The sequence below is a fragment of the Nycticebus coucang genome, chromosome 7 (genome assembly GCF_027406575.1).
Source record: "Nycticebus coucang isolate mNycCou1 chromosome 7, mNycCou1.pri, whole genome shotgun sequence".
Taxonomy (NCBI): Eukaryota; Metazoa; Chordata; class Mammalia; order Primates; family Lorisidae; genus Nycticebus; species Nycticebus coucang.
The window spans coordinates 38,436,514-38,459,028 of NC_069786.1; the positions used below are offsets into that span (position 1 = coordinate 38,436,514).

Sequence of the window (22,515 nt, forward strand, 5' to 3'; positions counted from 1 at the left end):
CAAGTCTCATTTATTCAAATAATGCCTGAAATTCCTTCGATCTGAAGCCTTTTCCATATCTTAGTAACACACTTTTATCAGGCACTGTGTTTGCAGCAGGTTCTTAGTAAATATTATTTGATAAATGGATGGTTAAATGAATAAGTGAAAATTTCCTTTTGGGGTTTCATTTTGGAAAAGTAGGAAAACAAGCAACCTCTTTTAAAATGTTTAACCCCTGGAGACAACACAGTAAGATATTAGCAAAAATGTATACCTTAATGTAATTTAACCTAAAAGCATATGTGTATATGTATGTATCTGATAGTCTTTTGGAATTAATGTATTAAAATATCACTAAGAAGATGTTAAAATTTAGACGGTTAAAGGAGGAAGGTCAAGAGGGAAAGATTTTGAAGTATGATGAGTGCACAGGGAGGTAAGCTAAAAATCCTGTGAAATATTAAACAAAAGAAAGTTTTGGGAACAGGGCGAGAGGTAAAAGGCTCATGCCAAAAAGAGGGTAAATAATACATAAAAATGTGAAAAACTTCACCCATTTCACATTGGTTGGAGGTTGGCTCTTAAAACAAGGATTAAGTTTGCAATAAGTTAATTTTGTTAAAAAGCTTCCAGGAGAGTAGTTCTGAACTCTGGCACAAGAGAAGATAAGAACTTTTGACAATCTCAGGTAGGGCTGAGTTATCAAGCAGTCTCCAACTTTGTCGTTAACACAGGTGTAGCCCAAATACCAGGGATCATGCTCACCTCGGGTTGTAAACAGAAACTTGAAGACAAACACTGTTTCCAGTTCTATTCGACTTTCCAGGTTCCCTGAGTACAGGTTCACTTTCAGATGAGTTCACTGTGCTCTCTTGCAACACATGTGGCTCAGGAGCTGGGAAGTAACCTGCCTAATGGATCCAGCTTTCAATTATCCTCACTTCCTCAGTGAAGCGTTGCTTGACTTTCCCAGGCAGAATTAGCTGCTTCCTCTTTTGGGTTTTCACTTATTATGTCGTACTGCAATGATCTGAGAGCTCTCTGAGGCAGGAGTCTCAAAAGAAGTCATATTGATACATGTGTAGAAGGATAATATTTGAAGTATTAATCAATGTGTTTAACGTGCTTCCTCCCCTGGTATTTTCTACTTCGCAAATCCGCTTCTCCCCTGCTCCCAAGCAGGTTAGGCAGCAGTCTAAACAATGGTTTTGGAGAATAATACTAAGCAGGTTACTCTCAACATTCTTTTCAACCTCTCCCCCAGCAAAAATGAAAACAAAAAAACAAACCCCAACTGAAACATACCAAAAACAAAACAAAAAATCCAAAACTGTTTGGATTGGAGGGGATATAGGGATATAGATACTCTTGATTGAACATCCAAGGCTGAAAACTGAGAAAAGGGGGTTGCAGAGAGTCAGTGTGATGGGAGAACAACCCTGGCCTGCGCTTTTCCCTGTAGAACCCAGGGAGGCAGCAGCTCTGAAGCACTCCTGTGACCAGCACAGCATGGGGATGATTGAGGGAAATAAATAGCCTGGGTCAGGGAGGACTAACAGCACGCTTGCTGCTTTCTAAGGTCCATGGACATAGGAGAGCAACCAAATTTCCCAAGCCCCTGGGAAAGATAAAGAGTCGGCATGGATAGGAGGTGCTGCTTCATGCTGAGGGGCCCCTGCTGCGCACACTGGCAGGAATGGTGCAGCCTGTGGGCAGATGGGAACTTAACTCAGCAGACACCAATACTGTGAGGTGATTATCAAGAACCAGACAGGACAATATTCTTTTCAGAGGATGCCAATGTGGCTATATGCCAACTGAGACCAAGCCATCTTCTCTGATGTTCCTAAGCATTCTTAGAATTTAAATTGAGGTATGTGGATTAATAGTAACAGCAAGCAATTACAAAGCATAGCATTTTTTATGAATCAGGAACTACTCTAAGACTACTGGACAGATAAAGTAATTTCATCCTTATGAGGTAAATATCGTTCTTCTTAATTTACAGAAGAAACTGAAGCTTAGCAAGGGTAAATAACTTGCCCATGTTGCTCAAGGTACCCAGTAAGAAGCAGATCTAAGATTTAAACAAGGATGTCTGGCTGTACAATCTGTGCTCAGATATTATAATCTGGCATATGCGGGCACTGGGGATGGCACTTTCCTTACCTCATGTTAATATGTATGGAAAGTGCGAATAATTGAACAAATGAATGGCTGTATGCCTACCTTGGGTTCCTTATACCTGTTACTGTAGTTCATTTAACACAGCTCTAAGGTAAACTACAAGTACAAATTCTTTCACCTAAAAGGGCAACATTATTCTAATATGTGCTTACTCTTGATCTTAGTCAAAAGGCCAAAAAGTGATCTAATATGTTTTTAAAGAAATGCTTTCCATACAAATTCTTTTTAGGTTAAGGAATAAATGTGTCTCTTGATTTTCCTGTTATTTTACTTAAGAAATTCCCACTGACTCACGTTTCCTCAACCAAATATTCTGTTTTATTCTTCCTTACCTTTTATTCACATCACAATCCTAGTGATTTTAAAATAATTACCTATCTAATTAATAAAAATACTGATCTCCCAGTTTCTAATTTACTATCTTATATATAGAATTTTAACAATTTATTATTGACTCTTTAACATAATAAATATCTGTTCATAGAATTGACTAGTGGTAATAGTAAGCTAAACCTCTAAAAAGTTTGATCATAGATAGCTTTGTTTTAACTCCCAAAGATGTGTAAGCAAGATAAATAGAGCCCTAAGGTGAGACTTTTTTTACGTAAGACACGAGAAGTGCCCTTCCCCAAACACCTCCAATCACCAACTGTCAAGTGTCATGGCAGAGAAAGCATGAACGACCACTAGAGGATGGTGACGGTTTAGACCAGCAGTTCTCAACCTGTGGGTCGTGACCCACAGGAACTGTATTAAAGGGCTGTGGCATTAGGAAGGTTGAGAACCACTGGTTTAGACAGACATGGAGGAAGAAGAATGGCATTTCAGGGGAGGAGCAGAACATAAGTTAATACACAGAGCTAAGAAAAAGAGAGGTAAACAAATCCTCATACTTCCTGCCTGGAAATGCACAAACACACATATACACAAGCATAGATACATGTATATTTATTTTTCAGGTTCTCTTGAGATGTGACTAGAATAATGAGACTCAGCCTCTCTGCACAGCAGGAGCTTAGTTGCAAAGTGATGGCCATGTTTTGTAAGCAGTACAAGCTGAGTAGGGTTGCCTGTCCCTTAAGGGCTGGGAGGTTCTCCAGTTTACCAAAGTTCTCAACAAGCCCTCTGCTCTCATTATAGGCCTGGTCTCTGTAAGCCGATAAATCTATGATCCTAGACCATTGGTTCTCCACCGTGTAGGTTGCAAATCTTACAAGACTATTAAAAATACCAATACCTCAGCTGTACTTCAGATCAACTGAATCAGAATCCCTTAGTGTGTGGATGTGTGGGGGAGGGGCTTACACATGAGTATTTTCCTTGTGCAGCCAGGATTGAGCATAACTCTGAGGAGGTCTATGGAATTGCCAAGTTAAAGCAATTCCTTTAAAAAACTTTTTCCCTTGATGAGCAGTGGTTCTTAATCCTGGCTTCACATTAGAGTTGTCTGGAATGCTGGGACAAAAACCCATGCAAGGGCCCGTTCTTAGAAACTCCAATTTAATTGGCATAAAGTAGATACATATTCCTAATTTTGAAAGAATTCCTCACTTTAATGGGAATCCAGGGTTGAGATCATTAATACAGTGAGTTAAAACCACAGAAGGAGTCTGAAAAAGGCAATGGGTTGGAATAGTGATGAACAGATATGAACTGCAGGATGCCCAGGTCAGAGAAGAGAAAATTAGAAGGCTATTAAGTAGTTTAGCTTTACGTTAACCGAGATTGGAACCAGGCGTATAGGGGGAGGGTGAACAGAAAGGAAGGCATGGGAGAGAGGTTGTGAAGATGCATGCTATTATTATAGATTAGAAAAATCCCCCTGCAATTTTCTAATCTCACATTGGGCCTCAAGCAAGTGTGAAATGTGACACCAAGTTACTTGAGAGGGCAAACAACGTGAGGTAGTGATGTGCTGGTAGCTCCCTTAAGTATCTGATACAGGCATATACACACCCGACCTGGGGAAATCCAGGTACACCCCAGGCAGATATCAAAGAATTCCCTATGATAAAGTTCCCCCCCAAATGGGCTGCCAGTCAAAAATCAAACACACAGGAAACAAGCACGATAAGCAAAGAGAAAAAAGATAGCAGTCCTACAAAGCTTTCAGATACTGAAATTATTAAACATAGAATTTAAAAGTAGTATGTCCAAAGTGTTTAAGGAAATAAGAGACTAAACATATAAAGAGCAAAGGACTATTCACAATAACCAAAAAGCTCTGAAAAAGTAACAAAAAGAAATTTGAGAAATGAAAAATATAATGAAATAAAAAGTAAAAGGATAAATTAAAAGTGATTAGATATAGCTTAACAGGGAGGCGGAGCAAGATGGCGGCCGAGTAACAGCTTCCTTACATCTGGGCATCGTGAGTCTGGGGAGATAGGACTCCAGGCATCCCTGGCTGGTGGGATCTGCCTATCATCACCCCTGTGAGGATACAGGGAGTCAGTGAGAGACTTCTGGACGCCAAGAGGAGGAATAAAACAGTGGAAAAACGGCAAGTGGTTGCATGTGTTCAATCCGTCTAAACCCGCCCACAACTGGAAGTTCAGTAGCAGCGAGACTGCAAACCAGAAAGGCCTTACCTGTGAACTGTTTTGGTGTTTTTGGACCTGGCACTCAGTTGAACTGCCTTGGGGAGAGCCTGAGTGGGAATGCGGAGAACTTTGGCCGATGTCCAGGGCCCCAGTCTGAGCCGCTGAGCCAGATGGAGCTAATGGTGTTTGGCTGTGGGTCACAGGGAGCCATTGTGAGCGATCTGCCCTGGCAAGCTCCGCCCTCAGGATTGCAGAGCTAGAATCGGGTGGGAGCTGGTAACCCAGCGACCCAGTAGCCTAAGGGTGGGGTCTGAGCCGACTTGCAGCCCTAACGCTCAGGGGCAGAGTGAGACCGGTTTTGGCACACTGGGTAAGTGGATAGCCACTTCAGCAGTGATTCCAGCAACAAGCACTTTCCTGGGAAAGCTTCTGCTCAGCAAGTTCACCAGTTCAAAGTGCCTTTTAAGTGGGCTGAAGAGAGATTGAGGGTGTCTACCTGCTGGGGTTTGAGAAATCAGCAGCCTCCAGTCGCATCAGAACTGTCATTAATATCTCATACCCCAGAAGACCACGTGTTGCCCAGACAATACTCAATAACATATACATACTGCTTAGTTTTTCGTTGTGTTTTCTTTGCTTTTTTTTTTTATTTTTTAGTTGTTTTTTTTTGTTTATTTTGATGTTGTTGATGTTGTTTTGTTTTTTAATTTCAACCTTTTCCATATAGATCCTTTTTCTTTCTCAATTTCTCTAGTTTAATTATAATTTCCCATTGCTGCCTTTTTCAATAACTAGAACTTCATTTTAGCTAGTGTTTCTACCACTATTATTTGGTTTTCCACACAATTTTATCCCGTAAAGTTTTCTGTTTGCTTGTTTTGGTTTTATTTATAGCATTTTTGTCTTTCCTCTCTACTTGGTGGAGGTGGGGTACTGTGCCTGATCAGGTTAGAAAGAGCTGCTGACCTCAGGGGAACCACCCAACTGGACACCCCCAGAAGGTGGGGGTTTTTTCAGGTTGTGTCAAAGTACCCTACAGTACAGCTATATTTCTCTGTCTCCCTCTTTCTGTGCCTCTCTTCTCTTTGTCAGTATTCCTTTTACCCACCCCTCTCCTTTCTCTATTTTTCTTTTTTTTTCTTATCACTCGGTCCTCCTTTCTTTCATCCCTTTTTTGCTCTTCATCCTTCTCACCCTTCTGGTCCTGTAACCCTTAGTCCACAGGCATGGGAACTTAAAGAGCAAGAGGAAGTGAAAGGAAAATTAGGGCAAGGAAACAGATAAAAGAAATCACTCATGAGGAAGAATCAGCAGAAAACTCCAGGCAACATGAAGAACCAGTCCAGAACAACCCCGCCAAGGGAACATGAGGTAGCTACTGCAGAGGATTCCACCTATACAGAAATGTTAGGAATGACAGAAAGGGAATTTAGAATACACATGTTGAAAACAATGAAAGAAATGATGGAAACAATGAAGGAAACTGCTAATAAAGTGGAAAATAACCAAAAGGAAATCCAAAAACAGAATCAAATAAGAGATGAACGATATGAAGAATATAAAAAGGATATAGCACAGCTGAACGAACTGAAACAGTCAATTAGGGAACTTAAAGATGCAATGGAAAGTATCAGCAACAGGTTAGACCATACAGAAGAAAGAATTTCAGAGGTAGAAGACGAAGTTCTTGAGATAACTCAGATAGTAAAGGAGGCACAAGACAGAGAAAGCAGAACATTCACTGTCAGAATTATGGGACTTTATGAAGCGTTCCAACATACGAGTTATAGGAATTCCAGAAGGGGAAGAAGAATGCCACAGAGGAATGGAAGCCATACTAGAGAATATAACAAAAGAAAATTTCCCAAATATCACCAAAGATTCTGACACACTGATTTCAGAGGGATATCGGACCCCAGGTCGCCACAACTCTAACCAAGCTTCTCCAAGACACATTGTGATGAACATGTCCAAAGTCAAGACAAAAGAAAAGATTCTGCAAGCTGCCAGGAGTAAGCGCCAGTTGACCTACAGGGGCAAATCCATCAGAGTGACCGCAGACTTCTCTAATGAAACTTTCCAAGGAAGAAGACAATGGTCATCTACCTTTCATCTACTTAAACAGAACAATTTCCAGCCCAGAATTCTGTACCCTGCTAAGCTAAGCTTCAAAATTGATGGAGAAATCAAATCATTTACGGATATACAAACATTGAGGAAATTCGCCACAACAAGACCAGCTCCACAAGCAATACTTCAACCTGTTCTGCATACTGACCACCACAATGGATCAGCAGCAAAGTAAGAACTCAGAAATTAAAGGACAGAACCTAACCTCCACACTGATGCAACAGATAAAACTAAGCAATGGACTCTCACCAAATAAGATGAATAGAATACTACCACACTTATGGATTATCTCAATAAATGTTAATGGCTTGAATTCCCCACTGAAGAGACATAGATTGGCTGACTGGATTAAAAAACACAAGCCATCCATTTGCTGTCTGCAAGAAACACACCTGGCTTCAAAAGACAAATTAAAGCTCCGAGTCAAGGGTTGGAAGACAATTTTTCAGGCAAATGGAATTCAGAAGAAAAGAGGAGTTGCAATCTTATTTTTAGATACATGTGGATTTAAAGCAACTAAAGTCAAAAAAGACAAAGATGGTCACTTTATATTGGTCAAGGGAAAAACACAAGAAGAAGACGTTTCAATTCTAAATATTTATGCACCCAATTTAAATGCTCCCAGATTGTTGAAACAGACCTTACTCAGTCTGAGCAATATGATATCTGATAATACCATCATAACAGGGGACTTTAACACTCCTCTTACAGAGCTGGACAGATCCTCTAAACAGAAATTAAACAAAGATATAAGAGATTTAAATGAGACCCTAGAACGACTGAGCTTGATAGACGCATATAGAACACTCCACCCCAAAGATAAAGAATATACATTCTTCTCATCACCCCATGGAACATTCTCCAAAATTGATCATATCCTGGGACACAAAACAAATATCAACAGAATAAAAAGAATTGAAATTTTACCTTGTATCTTCTCAGACCATAAGGCACTAAAGGTGGAACTCAACTCTAAGAAAAATGCTCGATCCCACACAAAGGCATGGAAATTAAATAATCTTCTGTTTAATAACAGATGGGTGAAGGAAGAAATAAAACAGGAAATCATTAACTTCCTTGAGCATAACAACAATGAAGACACAAGCTACCAAAACCTGTGGGATACTGCAAAAGTAGTTTTGAGAGGAAAATTCATCGCTTTAGATGCCTACATCCAAAAAACAGAAAGAGAGCGCATCAACAATCTCAAAAGAGATCTTATGAAATTGGAAAAAGAAGAACAAACTAAGCCTAAACTCAGTAGAAGAAAAGAAATATCCAAAATCAAATCAGAGATCAATGAAATCGAAAACAGAAGAATCATTTAGAAAATTAATGAAACAAGGAGTTGGTTTTTTGAAAAAATAAATAAAATAGATAAACCATTGGCCAGACTAACGAGGAATAGAAAAGTAAAATCTCTAGTAACCTCAATCAGAAATGATAAAGGGGAAATAACAACTGATCCCACAGAGATACAAGAGATCATCTCTGAATACCACCAGAAACTCTATGCCCAGAGATTTGACAATGTGAAGGAAATGGATCAATATTTGGAATCACACCCTCTCCCTAGACTTAGCCAGGAAGAAATAGAGCTCCTGAACAGACCATTTTCAAGCACGGAGATCAAAGACCAATAAAAAAGCTTACAACCAAAAAATGCCCTGGGTCCAGATGGCTTCACTCCAGAATTCTATCAAACCTTCAAGGAAGAGCTTATTCCTGTACTGCAGAAATTATTCCCAAAAATTGAGGAAGAAGGAATCTTCCCCAACACATTCTATGAAGCAAACATCAACCTGATACCAAAACTAGGAAAAGACCCAAACAAAAAGGAGAATTTCAGACCAATCTCACGCATGAATATAGATGCAAAAATTCTCAACAAAATCCTAGCCAGTAGATTACAGCTTATCATCAAAAAAGTCATTCATCATGATCAAGTAGGCTTCATCCCAGGGATGCAGCGCTGGTTTAACATACGCAAGTCCACAAAGTTATCCACCATATTAACAGAGGCAAAAATAAAGATCACATGATCCTCTCAATAGATGCAGAAAAAGCATTTGATAAAATCCAGCATCCTTTTCTAATTAGAACACTGAAGAGTATAGGCATAGGTGGCACATTTCTAAAACTGATTGAAGCCATCTATGACAAACCCACAGCCAATATTTTACTGAATGGAGTAAAACTCAAAGCTTTTCCTCTTAGAACTGGAACCAGACAAGGTTGTCCTCTGTCACCTTTACTATTCAACATAGTGCTGGAAGTTCTAGCCAATACAATTAGGCAAGACAAGCAAATAAAGGGAATCCAAATGGGAGCAGAGGAGGTCAAACTCTTCCTCTTTGCTGACAACATGATCTTATACTTAGAGAACCCCAAAGACTCAACCACAAGACTCCTAGAAGTCATCAAAAAATACAGAAATATTTCAGGATATATAATCAATGTCCACAAGTCAGTAGCTTTTGTATACACCAATAACAGTCAAGATGAGAAGCTAATTGAGGACACAACTCCCTTCACCATAGTTTCAAAGAAAATGAAATACCTAGGAATATACCTAACGAAGGAGGTGAAGGACCTCTATAAAGAAAACTATGAAATCCTCAGAAAGGAAATGGCAGAGGATATTAACAAATGGAAGAACATATCATGCTCATGGACGGGAAGAATCAACATTGTTAAAATGTCTATACTTCCCAAAGCAATCTACCTATTCAATGCCATTGCTATCAAAATACCAACATTGTACTGTCAAGATTTGGAAAAAATGATTCTGCGTTTTGTATGGAACCAGAAACCCCCCCGTATAGCTAAGGCAGTTCTTAGCAATAAAAATAAAGCTGGGGGCATCAGCATACCAGATTTTAGTCTGTACTACAAAGCCATAGTGCTCAAGACAGCATGGTACTGGCACAAAAACAGAGACATAGACACTTGGAATCAAATTGAAAACCAAGAAAGGAAACTAACATCTTACAACCACCTAATCTTCAATAAACCAAACAAGAACATACCTTGGGGGAAAGACTCCCTATTCAATAAATGGTGTTGAGAGAACTGGATGTCTACATGTAAAAGACTGAAACTGGACCCACACCTTTCCCCATTCACAAAAATTGATTCAAGATGGATAAAGGACTTAAATTTAAGGCATGAAACAATAAAAATCCTCAAAGAAAGCATAGGAAAAACACTGGAAGATATTATCCTGGGGAAAGACTTCATGAAGAAGACTGCCATGGCAATTGCAACAACAACAAAAATAAACAAATGGGACTTCATTAAACTGAAAAGCTTCTGTACAGCTAAGGAGACAATAACCAAAGCAAAGAGACAACCTACACAATGGGAAAGGATATTTGCATAGTTTCAATCAGACAAAAGCTTGATAACTAGGATCTGTAGAGAACTCAATTAATCCACATGAAAAAAGCCAACAATCCCATATATCAATGGGCAAGAGACATGAATAGAACTTTTCTAAAGATGACAGACGACTGGCTAACAAACACATGAAAAAATGTTCATCATCTCTATATATTAGAGAAATGAAAATCAAAACAACCCTGAGATATCATCTAACCCCAGTGAGAATGGCCCACATCACAAAATCTCAAAACTGCAGATGCTGGCGTGGATGTGGAGAGAAGGGAACACTTTTACAATGCTGGTGGGACTGCAAACTAGTACAACCTTTCTGGAAGGAAGTATGGAGAAACCTCAAAGCACTCAAGGTAGACCTCCCATTTGATCCTGCAATCCCATTACTGGGCATCTACGCAGAAGGAAAGAAACCCTTTTATCATAAGGACACTTGTACTAGACTGTTTATTGCAGCTCAGTTTACAATCGCCAAAATGTGGAAACAGCCTAAATGCCCACCAACCCAGGAATGGATTAATAAGCTGTGGTATATGTATACCATGGAATACTATTCAGCCATTAAAAAAGAAATGGAGACTTTACATCCTTCGTATTAACCTGGATGGAAGTGGAAGACATTATTCTGAGTAAAGCATCACAAGAATGGAGAAGCATGAATCCTATGTACTCAATTTTGATATGAGGACAATTAATGACAATTAAGGTTATTGTGGGGGAAAGCAGAAAGAGGGACAGAGGGAGGGGGGTGGGGCTTTGGTGTGTGTCACACTTTATGGGGGCAAGACATGATTGCAAGAGGGACTTTATCTAACAATTGCAATCAGTGTAACCTGGCTTATTGTACCCTGAATGAATCCCCCCCCCCAAAAAAAAGGCATAGCTTAAGAGAGAAGCAGTAAAATCAAAGATTAATCTGAAGAAATTATCCAAGATCCAAAATACAAAGTAAAAAGACATAGAATATATGAAAGAAAGGTTAAGAAATATGAGATGATGAAAAAGATCAATATATAAAATTCTAAAAGAAGAGAATGAAGCAGAGGCAATACTTGATGATACAATGATGAGTATTTTCCTTGACTGATAAGACATCAACTCAAAGATTTAATAAGTCTGACAAATTCCAGGTGAGATTAAAAAAAGACATCAATTTCTAGACATATCATAATGAAGATGAAGAACACCAAAGAAAAAGGTAAGATATTTAAAAGAGCTAGAGAGAAAAGCCTCATTAAATAACTTCTCAGATAAAGCACAATTATAGTCCAGCTAGCGGGAGAGGAGGGAGAGAGGGGGGAGTTGAGGGAGGGTGACTGGCGGGATCTCAGTGTGCACAATGTGAGTGTGTTCAGCATGTACCCTGGGGGACGGGCTCAACTACAACTTGAACTTTACCTTCAAATCGAAAACAATGGAACTTAAAAATTTGTACCCTCATATTAATTTGAAATTATAAAAAGAGAAAATAACATCAATAACAACATAAAGCTAAGAGAATGTAGTCCCAAATGAGAATTTTAAACTCAGCATAATTATCTCAAAGAACAACTGAGAAATGAAAGATAACTTTCAGATAAGCTTGCTACCAATAGTCCCTCACTAAAAGCAATTCTTAAGAACATTCACCAGGCAGAAGAACAGGTCTAATGTGTGAAAAAGAAGGAAAGAAGGAGCAGTGCCTGTGGCTCAAAGGAGTAGGGCGCGGGCCCCATATGCTGGAGGTGGCAGGTTCAAACCCAGCCCCGGCCAAAAACTGGAAAAAAAAAAAAAAAAAGGAAAGAAAGCGGTAGATATATGGGTAACTTTGTATATTAAAATCACTAGGGTAATTACTTAAAAATCAAAATAGTTTTAAAGTTTCAACTAGAAATATGGAATGAAAAATGGTAATTATTTATCAAGAATGAGAATTGTTAGGCTGGGTACGGTAGTTCATACCTATAGTCTAGCACTCTGAGAGGACGAGTCCAGTGGATTTTTTCGGCTCAGTAGTTCAAGACCAGTCTGACCAAGAGTGAGACCCCATCTCTAAAAATAGCTGGCTGTTGTGGTGGGCATCCATAGTCCCAGCTTGAGCCCAAGAGTTTGCATTGATGTGAGCTATGATGTCACAACACTCTACTGAGGGTGGCAAGTGAGACTCTGTATCAAGAAAAAAAAAAAAGATGACTGTTTATGTGTGGTAAATTTCTGCAGTGAGTTTTAAAACTTCCTCGTTTGGACTTTTTTGTACTGTATTGCTTACAGCATTTATAATAAACGTGAAATATGTATATTAAAAAAGTTACATATCATTCTTTCTTTCCATTTTTCCTTGTAACATTTACCTCAGGCAAATTTTATTTGCTTAATGTTTATTGTAAGCTCCAAATGGGAAGAGACGGTTGGGAGAATTTTTCCTCACCATTACAGCTTCAATGTTTAATTCACTACCTGTATGTCATATTTGCTTAAGCAGTATAACATAAATGAATAAAAGACTGCATCCTGATTGCATATGGAGCTTATATTAGTTTGAATAATGGTGTCCCCCCAAATATCTTCATCTTAATCCTTAGAACCTGTGGATGTTACCTACTATATGGCAAAAAAAAAAGAGGACTTTGCAGATGTGATTAAGGAAGCTGACAGAGAAGATTATCTTGGAACATCTGAGTGGCCCTTAAATGCAATCACAATCCTTATAAGAGGGAGGCAATGGGGGACTTGACACAGAACTGAGAGGAGAAGGCAGAGTGAGCCTGGAAGCAGAAAGGGACTGATAAAGCCTCCAGCTGAAGGACTGAGTGCTGGCAGCCACCGGAAGCTAGCTGGTGAGGAATGCTGGGAGAAGCAGGGCCATGCTGACACTTGGTATCAGCCCAGTGATACTGATTTCTGACTTTAGGTCTCCAGGATTGTAAGAGAATACATTTACAGTGTCAAGTTTGTGTAATTAGTTAGAGCAGCCTTAAGAAGCATAGAGTTAAGGTGAAGAGGAATCAAGATAATCTGGAGCTAAGCGTGAGGGAATAAATGTACCATTCATAAATAATGGGTGAAAAAGCAAGAGTTTGAATTTAAGATTCTTTTATTTTAGCAAATGGCAATTTTAGCAAAAAGCTAATATATTGGAAATATATTATATTTGGAAATATACTGAGGTCTATACACTTGTCTCCCTTCCTGGACTGTGGTTTCCTAGAGATTATATCTTTTATGTTTTTTAATTCTCATTAACTACTTATCGTACAACCATTCAGTACGTGATGTTTGGGATAATAGGCCCGTTAAGACAATAGACATTTTTGCTAAAGACACTTAAAAGAATGCCTTATGCTATGTTTATGAATAACGAGGAGAGTTTAGACACCCAGACTACATTTTGTACTGATCGTGGTGGATAATCAAGAGTTGACTATCTCTAGTATTTACCACAGTGCCTCGCTTGAGAGGGAGCTCAATAAACATTTCTAAGTGAATGAATGAAAAGAAAGAAGGAAGTTACTAGGTGTTGTCCTTAAAAGTGATCTGGTTATTTCTTAAATATTTAAGTTTATCAGACATCCCAGCAATTCCACTGCTAGTTATCTATTGGCCCAAAAAGAAAACACATGTCCACAAAAAGACCTTTACACAAATGTTCACAAGAGCATTTTTCATAATAGCCACAAAAGAGAAAACTATTTGAATGTCCACCATTTGATAAATGAATACACAAAGTGTGTTACAATAGAGTAGGATGCTGCATTAGAAAGGAAAGGACTGCTAATAACGTGCTACACCATGGATGACCCTCAAAAACAACTCCCTACACAAAAGAAACCAGGTGTGAAGACCACATATCATATGAATCAACATATATGAAATGTTCAGAAAAGGCAATCTATAGTGAGAAGTAGCAGATAAGTGGTTTCCTGGGATAGGAGTGAAAACAGAGATTGACCATGAAAGCACCAGTGTTCTTTCTGGGAGAATGAAAATTCTGTAAAACTGAATGTGGGGTGGTTGTGTGGTGCTATAGATTTACTAAAAATTGATGGACTATATTTTTAAAATAGGTGACTTTTTTGATATAGGTATATTACACATAATTAAAGCTTTTTTTTTAGGAAAAGTAATGTGCTTAAAAATGTGACATGTAACTCCTGCTAAAACGGCATTGCTGTTCTTAAGCAAAAGCTCATGGAAGCCATCTTGTTAAAAACGGAAATAATTTGTGATATTTACAGTGTGGGTCCTTGATGTAAGAGCTTCAAAAAAATTTTCATCCAGGTTTAGTAATACTCTAACTAACAATCATAAAAATGTGAAGGGACATTTGGTAGCCTTTTATAGACTTCATTTACAAGGCAGATGCTGCTCCTTAGAAGTGTTTGCAGCTTAATTCCATTTTTCTGTACAGTATGTACTTGTTTTGGGTAGGCTGAAAATGAAGATGAAAAAAGATGACTTTATTTAGCTATTTCTTTTCTTTTCTTTTTCTAGGAGAGTGAAGAAAAAATTGATTTTAACCAATAAGAGATAGTAGGCAAAAGTGATAGTCTTATGTGAGCTAATGAAGTCCTCTGTGCTATTTTCTACTAAGAATGGCTAATGTTTATCAAGGGCTTACTCTGTGCTAGGAACTCTGCTAATGCAATTATATATATCATCTTTAATCCTCAAAACAATCCCATGATGTAGTTGACACTATCCCCATATTATAAGGAAGAAAACTGAAGTTAAAGAGTAGGTAACTTATTTGAAGGCACAAGGCTGGTAACTGTTCAGCCAGGACTTTACATAGACATCAGACCCTCAATGTTGTAAATATTACTGGGCTATCACTGTGGCATAGAATAGTATAAATTTAATGTTTAAAATCAGGAAGCTTAAAAACATATTTTAAAAATATTTTTAGAGAATTGAAAATAATCACACTGATAATCCCCAAATTTCTATCTTAGTCCAGACTGGTCATCTGAATAACAGATTTGTACCTCAGCTTCTGGCTTGTATCTCCACCTGCGTTTCTAAAAGATCAATCTCTAACTTAGTATCTCCAAATGGAAACTTTTTAAACCTTTTGCTCCCCAACCCTCATTTCTGTAAATAAAACCTTTATGTATCTAATTACTTAGGCCCCAAACTTCAAAATATTTATTCTGACAACTTTTTATGATCTTTGCAACTCTCAGTGAAACCAGCAGTATACTTGTCAGGATTATTGCAGTAGCTTTCTGCATTCATTAAAGTAGGCTCATTGCATTAAATCGATCAGATACAAATCTGTCTAAGGCTCATGCAAGAGTTCTAGGCAGGTGAATAGTTTGGAAAGGGCAGTCCTCTTCCATAGGGTCCATTCAAAAGAAGGCACTGTCATCTTCAACAAGTGCCTTCTATGTTTGCCCAGACAGAAGAAGAAAAGAAATGAAAGAATGTGAGACATTTTTATGGACCAACCTGAGAAGTGGTCCACATCACCTCTTTTATTACATTTATTGGCTAAAAGCCAGTCATGTGGTCACCCCAAATAAATGGCAATAGAGGATGGACAATATGGTCCAATTGTGTTCCCAGGAAAAAGAAGGAATTTTTGGCAAACATTTGTTTCTTCCATACTTCCTCATTCTAGAACTCTGGCTCTGGGGTAGTTACTTTGAAATTGGGGCAACCATTTCTCCCTTAAAAGTGTTCTTGTTAAAACCAAGGCTTGACTGTGGTAGGTAAAGAAGGGCAGTTGTGTAAAGATCATGTCTAATTTCAGAGGGGAAATATTTTCCTGAAGGAAGCAGCCTTGAGAGTTGCCACCTAAAACAGTAATCTCATGCTAAGTCTGAGGGGAAGCGGCGGTGGCTATTACATGATACTGACAGAGGTCTACCAGAGTGCTATTTTCTAAAGCAGTATCTCAGGGCCTGCTTTCACTTCCATAACAGGGAAATGATTTGGGGGGCTTGAAAATACATACTCTGAATCACGAAGAGCTAATAACGAGTTAAAGGAAAGTTGCACATCATTTTGGTGGGGAAAGAAATGACAACAAGAGCTATTCACTGAGTTGCTGGGACTTGACCGATTAATTTTACACTAATAACGACAGTCTATAACACGGGGGTGGAGGGAGGAGAATTTTAGTGATTTTTAGTTTTTCGGCTGAAGACACATAATATATTGTGGGTGATGAAGATGACAAGTGCACCTTTTGGTTTTTGTCTATATACAAAGAGGAAGTTACCAGAAGTGAAAAAACTGGTGAGAAGTGGTTTCAATGAAGGCAGTACATTAATGAAGATAAAATAGGATTCTGGGCAATAAATCTTTTTCTACTCTGTAAATATCCCCCTTTCAATATAAAGGCTCTTTAAAGAAATAAGAAAGCAAAGCTTTCAGAAGGGGCTTGATACATTATTTATGAACTTATCAAGAGAAAAAAACACCCACTCAGACATTTTAATAAAAACTTTCAAGTAATGTATCTAATTTTATTGGTATTTTAAAAAGCCAATTATGAACTAGAAAGTATTGTTTGTTAAACTGTTACAGGGCTTTCTGCAAGCAGAATTTTTACAAACCACTTGGAATCACTTTTCCAAAGTTTTAGTTTCTGAAGGTCAAATAACTATGTAACTGCTTAATAAAGAAGCAAAGAAGCACCTCTAAATGTCTCTCAGCTCTGATGGGCTTATATTCTGCTCCTTAGGTGAGGTATTAACAAAGCTTATTTATTTTCATTTCCAAGGCTTTTATTTGCTCATTCCCTTGTGGTAAAGCTGATTTCCATGATGATTCCCTTCTTAATGTTAATACCCTTTTTACTCATCATATAGACATAAGAATTTTCCATAAAATAATGAAATCCTTGCAAAGGAAATGAAGACAACTCAGAGAGTAAAGTAAACTAGCTCTTTTTTCAATTAATTGATCCACCGTCATGTGCATATAAGATTTTTTTAAACTTAGGAAAATAAGGTTAATTAACATAAAAAAGCCTCACTCATCTAGATGCTGAATTTTGTATTTTACCCATGCTGCCTTAAGTGCCTTGATTTCCCAGTAATGACCTAGTTCTCCTAATGAGGAACATTAACCCCTGGCTGTAGCTGTCCAGGACTTAATTGTCAACTCCGCTGAAATAGGGAGTTTGCCGATCAGCAGGTATGTGGTATATTAACTCATGTCATTTCAACCCCTAATAAATAAATCTGTTGCTAAGGCAACAGGAAGATCAGCTCTATCAGTATTCTCCCCTCCCAGTAACCAGCTCCCCCCGCCTCTTTTGGAGGAAACTGCCTTTCACACCAAGCTTAGGAAAAAAAAGAAGGAAATTAACTACATGTAACCATAATTAGAAGTAACATCATTTCTCATCTTAGAAACATATCTAAATTAATAAAAAGGACAGCAAAGAGAGAAATGCTTTTGAGTAAGATCATGAGAAATTATTTCCCTCAACAGGAGATATGTGCTATGAGTAAGAACAAATCTCAAACATTTTACCTCTTTGTGTTTCTGAATTTTTCCCTTCTTTTGTTTAACCAACAAATGATGCTAGCACGAATAGCACTGAAATGGCTAATTATTTGCATAACCAATAAAGATGATACAAGGGGGAAAAATACCCTTACATAATTTATAATAGTTACTGCTATTTTACCTCGGAAATCTTGGGTGTGATTGAGTGAAAAAATAAAAAGAAATAAAAGTAATAGGATCACTTAACCTTAGTCTGGGTAAACTAGGAGAGCCATAGGATCTCATTCACTTGGGGTTTTTAAATGAGGGTTTAAAAGGTGATTTCAATGGATTGTTTTAAAATGATTTAACATCTGGATTATGGTGGAGGGGTAGGAGAAAAAATAATCTGCAGGGATCTTCCCTTCTGGGTTTGTTTTTCAATGATAACTTAGAAATTATTTTGGCTTTAATCAGTTTGAGCTTTTCTTTTCAAATACTACTATCTTCTGTTAAAATAATCATTTTAACAAACTACTGAAGGATTTGGATTTATAATTTCTTTAAAGGTTTCATAAAAAACAAACAAAAAACATAGGCTTTGTAAAAGCATGGCTGAACACATGACCACCTCCACCTGTCGTTGGGTAAATTGAATTTCTCTGTGTTTTCATTGTCATCCTTCCCAGGAAGAGAATACTTATCCTTGATTAAACTTACTGAGCATGTGATAGTCAATCAACAAATAGTCGTCCTATAATCCATCATCATCAACATTAGTTATCAAAAAAGTACCTTCATAGGCCAGGTACTCTGTCTAGAGCCAGTTGAAAAAAATCCCCCCAAACAAAAGAAAGTTTCTATCTCTATCCTGGAGGACTTTAGGACCTAAAACAAATGACACCATTTAAAACATGAAATGAGTAGGGCTTGGAGGCATGTGGAGAGTGTCAGGTTCTGTTGCATGTTTATGTGGTGCACTGGACAGCACAGTGCCCTTGTTGCACGGAAATTCACAGTCTGAGGGATTCACACATCACTGGAATTTAAATCAGGGAAGATGTGTGTGGAAGGCAAAGGATTTCAGGGTACTACTAAAGAAATGTTATGGTAGCTACTATTATGGAAAAAATACCATACATGTAGAGCAACGGGGATATTAGCACTGAAAAAGGAAAGGGAGGAAAGAGTGAGCTAATTAAAGAGAGGTTAAGGTCAACTGGGATGGTGTGGAGAAATGCTTAGTAACTGGAAAGGAGAAATATATTTAAACATACACATACTCAAATACATGACATATAAAGTGTAAAAAGAAATAGATGATTTGCCTACCCTCCCACCCACTCCTCTAACCCCCATCTACCCATCCATCCATCCATCTTTCTGTCCGTCCGTCCATCCATCCATCCATTTGTATTACCTCTCTACTTCCCAACTCACCTACCCCTGACCTGGGATGTTAAGTAAAGTCTGCTATAAGAGATTGATGAAAAGAGTGATGACAGAAGGGCAGACAGACATGGGTCTTGAGCAGCTGAAAATGACTGCCATAATCAAACAGCACCTTTTTCAACAACTAGTATGTTTACAAAATGAGTCAAATTTAGCAAACTTTTAAACTAGGTTAGGTAGGAAAGGGTAACAAGAGCTTTAGTTTATGATATTCTAGAGATAACAATACCAAGATAATAATAACTATAAGTATGGTAGTTCTTTATGCTGACATGGTGTGTTAGAAAGTTAAAAATGCAAGAAGCAATGAGAAACTAAATGTTGAATCTGTATTTACTTTCTTCATATGTTCAATGGTTTAGAAAATAGCAAGGCACATATAAATGGAATTTTGGAAATTTTTATAAATGGGATTTTGGTAAGGCTGTTATTTTGGACATGAATTTCCTAGTATCTGTTATCCTACTACTTATTTAACATACTGGAATGGATTCCCATAGATTCACCTAATACTGCCACATTAGAAGGCAAGATAAAACTATTAGGTGATATAGCACGTAGTAATTTTACCCAGATATTTGATTGCATTTCTTTTAAAGATTCTTGTAAAAATTTTTAGAGAGCTTTTTGTTTTTTAAAAGCCAGGGTTCATTTTAAATTCTTTAAAGACAAAACCAAACCAACCCACTGGTAAATAAGTCTCATGAAAAACGCCAGGCAAAGAAACTTCTCATCCAACTGAGAATGACTATAAACAATTAGACCCTATTATTCATGTGAGCTTTGACCATCCAATGGATGGATAAACACAGAACTGGTTAGATAACACTTTTCTAGGAATTATTGGCCATTATTCCTAGTCCATCTGAGACTTAGCCACGGAGCAGATATTCCTTACATTAGAGATTATTTAATGGAAATATGAAAACAGACAGTGTTACTGAAAAGCACGTATGGAATCATCTTTTTTAGAGATTGGAACAAATCAGATGGATTCTCACAGGTCAGAGGAAGATTTGGTGGAGTGGGCTGAAAGGCAGATGGTCAGAGCACATGACCCTCTTTGCAAAACTATTATTCTGTGAGGATCATTCTTCTCTTAGAAAAAGAGATTTACATATAATACTGGAATAGAACAAAGATTAGTGTCTGAAAACTAGCACTTTACCTTTCTGTTCACATCCTGGCATGGCACCCGAAGGCTGACCTCTAAAAGTATTCTGTGATAAGGTAATGAGTAGTAAAACCTAAAAGATTTAAGATGGCCTACTTATCAAACTTTTCCTAAGTTATCCCAGTAATGAGAAAACCAAGATAAGTTTACTTTGGCCTGAGAAGCATATTATCCAATCACTCAAAACATATCCTTTCAGAGAGTAGTCATTAATTTTGTTTTCAAAGCTGTATTTTTAAACTTCAGAGAGTCAAAGAATGAAAAAGAGTAACTTATTTTACTACCAAGCAAGAGAGAATAATTTTCCATTTTATATCAATCACTTATTTTTAGTTAGAAATTGCCAAAAGCCCTAAAAATACAGAATGTCAAATTCTTTCAATATTATGGTACATGTTTTACTTTAGTGATTTACCTAAGTATGTCTCAAAACTGTTTTTATTTCTCAATGACTGGCCTTTTTTCTTCCCAAATTCACTCACTTAAATATATCAATTTTGCATACATTGTTGATTTATCATTACTTTATGGAAAATGCTGCAAATACCATACGGCTCATAAAGTCATTCTACTTTAAGCCAAGAGGCTGTGACAATTTCTCCACATCCCAAGTGATGAGGTCATGGTAGACCTTCCAACTATAGCTACTCTAATAATTTCAAACTCCTTAACATGCCTCACAGCCCTCTCCTACCTTATTTTTCTTAAGCACAGCGGTTCTCAACCCACAGGAACTATAATAAAGGGCTGCAGCATTAGGAAGGTTGAGAACCGCTGCTTAAGCAGAATATATTCACTGTAGGCCACTCAAACAGGCTGAAGATTAGAACAGAATTTGCTATGTCATAGATCTCCATGGCTTCCTAAACTACTTAGCCCACATTGAGGCAAATTCTGTTAGGTCTAAGAGAGTTTTCTTATATATTAATATAATAAACATGTGTTTGCTGTCAAGTGCTGTGTCAAAAATTTTAATATGTTACTATTCAGGGCAAGAAAATTCAGTTTATGAGAATTCAAAATTAAGCCATTCCAATGGCTGACGGCAGCCATACTTTTACATATATTATCAGTTCTATCGGACAGTAGTTCTCAAAGATAGACGAATTCCTGAGAGTACACAAAACCTGTTTAAGTTGCCTGAAAAGTCAAACTATTTTTATAAAGATCCTTAGATGTAGTTTGTCTTTTTCACTGGGTTGACTTATTCCCTGATCACCATCAAAAAAGCACTGCAAATGCACTGATGGGTAAAACTGCTAGTGCCTTAGCATGATAAGGCAATGGCACTAAACTGAACCAACAGGAATCATATTCTTGACTACCTACACTTGTAGTCAGAGGAAAGACAGGAAAAAAAAGAGGAAAGAAAAGAAAAGAAAAACAAGTCTATTTCACTTAATGTCCTTGAAGAAGCAGTAAAAATTACTAGGTTTATAGATTTCACCCCTTCAATTGACATCTTTTAATATTCTTTACCATAAAATGGTAAATACATACAAAATACTACTGCATAGTAAGGTACCATGGCTGTCTTGAGGAAAAGTATTCATATGATTGTTGGAATTGTGAGCTCAACTAGCTTCTTCATGAAACACTGAGTTTACTTCAAAAGAAATAACTGATAGACAAACCATGGTTAATCAGATTTGACTATCTGGCACACATTTCCTCAAATATGAACCAGGTGAGCTTGCTACTTCAAGGAAAACAACTGAAAATATCGGTTGTAAGGGTAAGTTTATTAAGTGAACATTAGAATTTTGGAAAAACTGTATTTATAGTCTTAGCTTGACAGCCTCCCAATACTGAAAAATTTCTCCTATGAGATCAGTGTCAATATTAATAAATATAATTTTTAAAAATGGAATAATGAATTGTGTCAACATTTGGAAGATATACATAATTCAATGAACCTACACTTTCCAAATCACCTCTGCATGATGCCACAAAATCCATTCAAACTGCAAGTAACAAAGCCTGGAGAATTTGTTGATGTGGATTCAGATTCCACATTACAGCTAACCTTTAAGGAACTCCTACTTGTCAAGTTCTGAAACAGTATCAAAGACAAATATCTACAGTTTTCTGAATATGTCATTAAAACAGTCCTTATTTTTCCAACTACATCTCTTTGTACAGCTCTATTTCCTTCAAAAACTTCAACCAAAACAACATACTGAAACAGATTAAATACATAAGCAGATAGATGAATCCAGTTCACTTCTACAT

The 22,515-nt window shown here is 37.5% G+C and overlaps 1 protein-coding gene across 1 annotated transcript in view; it reads right to left on the reverse strand.

The window, feature by feature from the left end:
* GTDC1 (glycosyltransferase like domain containing 1) overlaps window positions 1-22,515 on the reverse strand; it is a 444,137-nt gene that overhangs the window by 52,473 nt on the left and 369,149 nt on the right.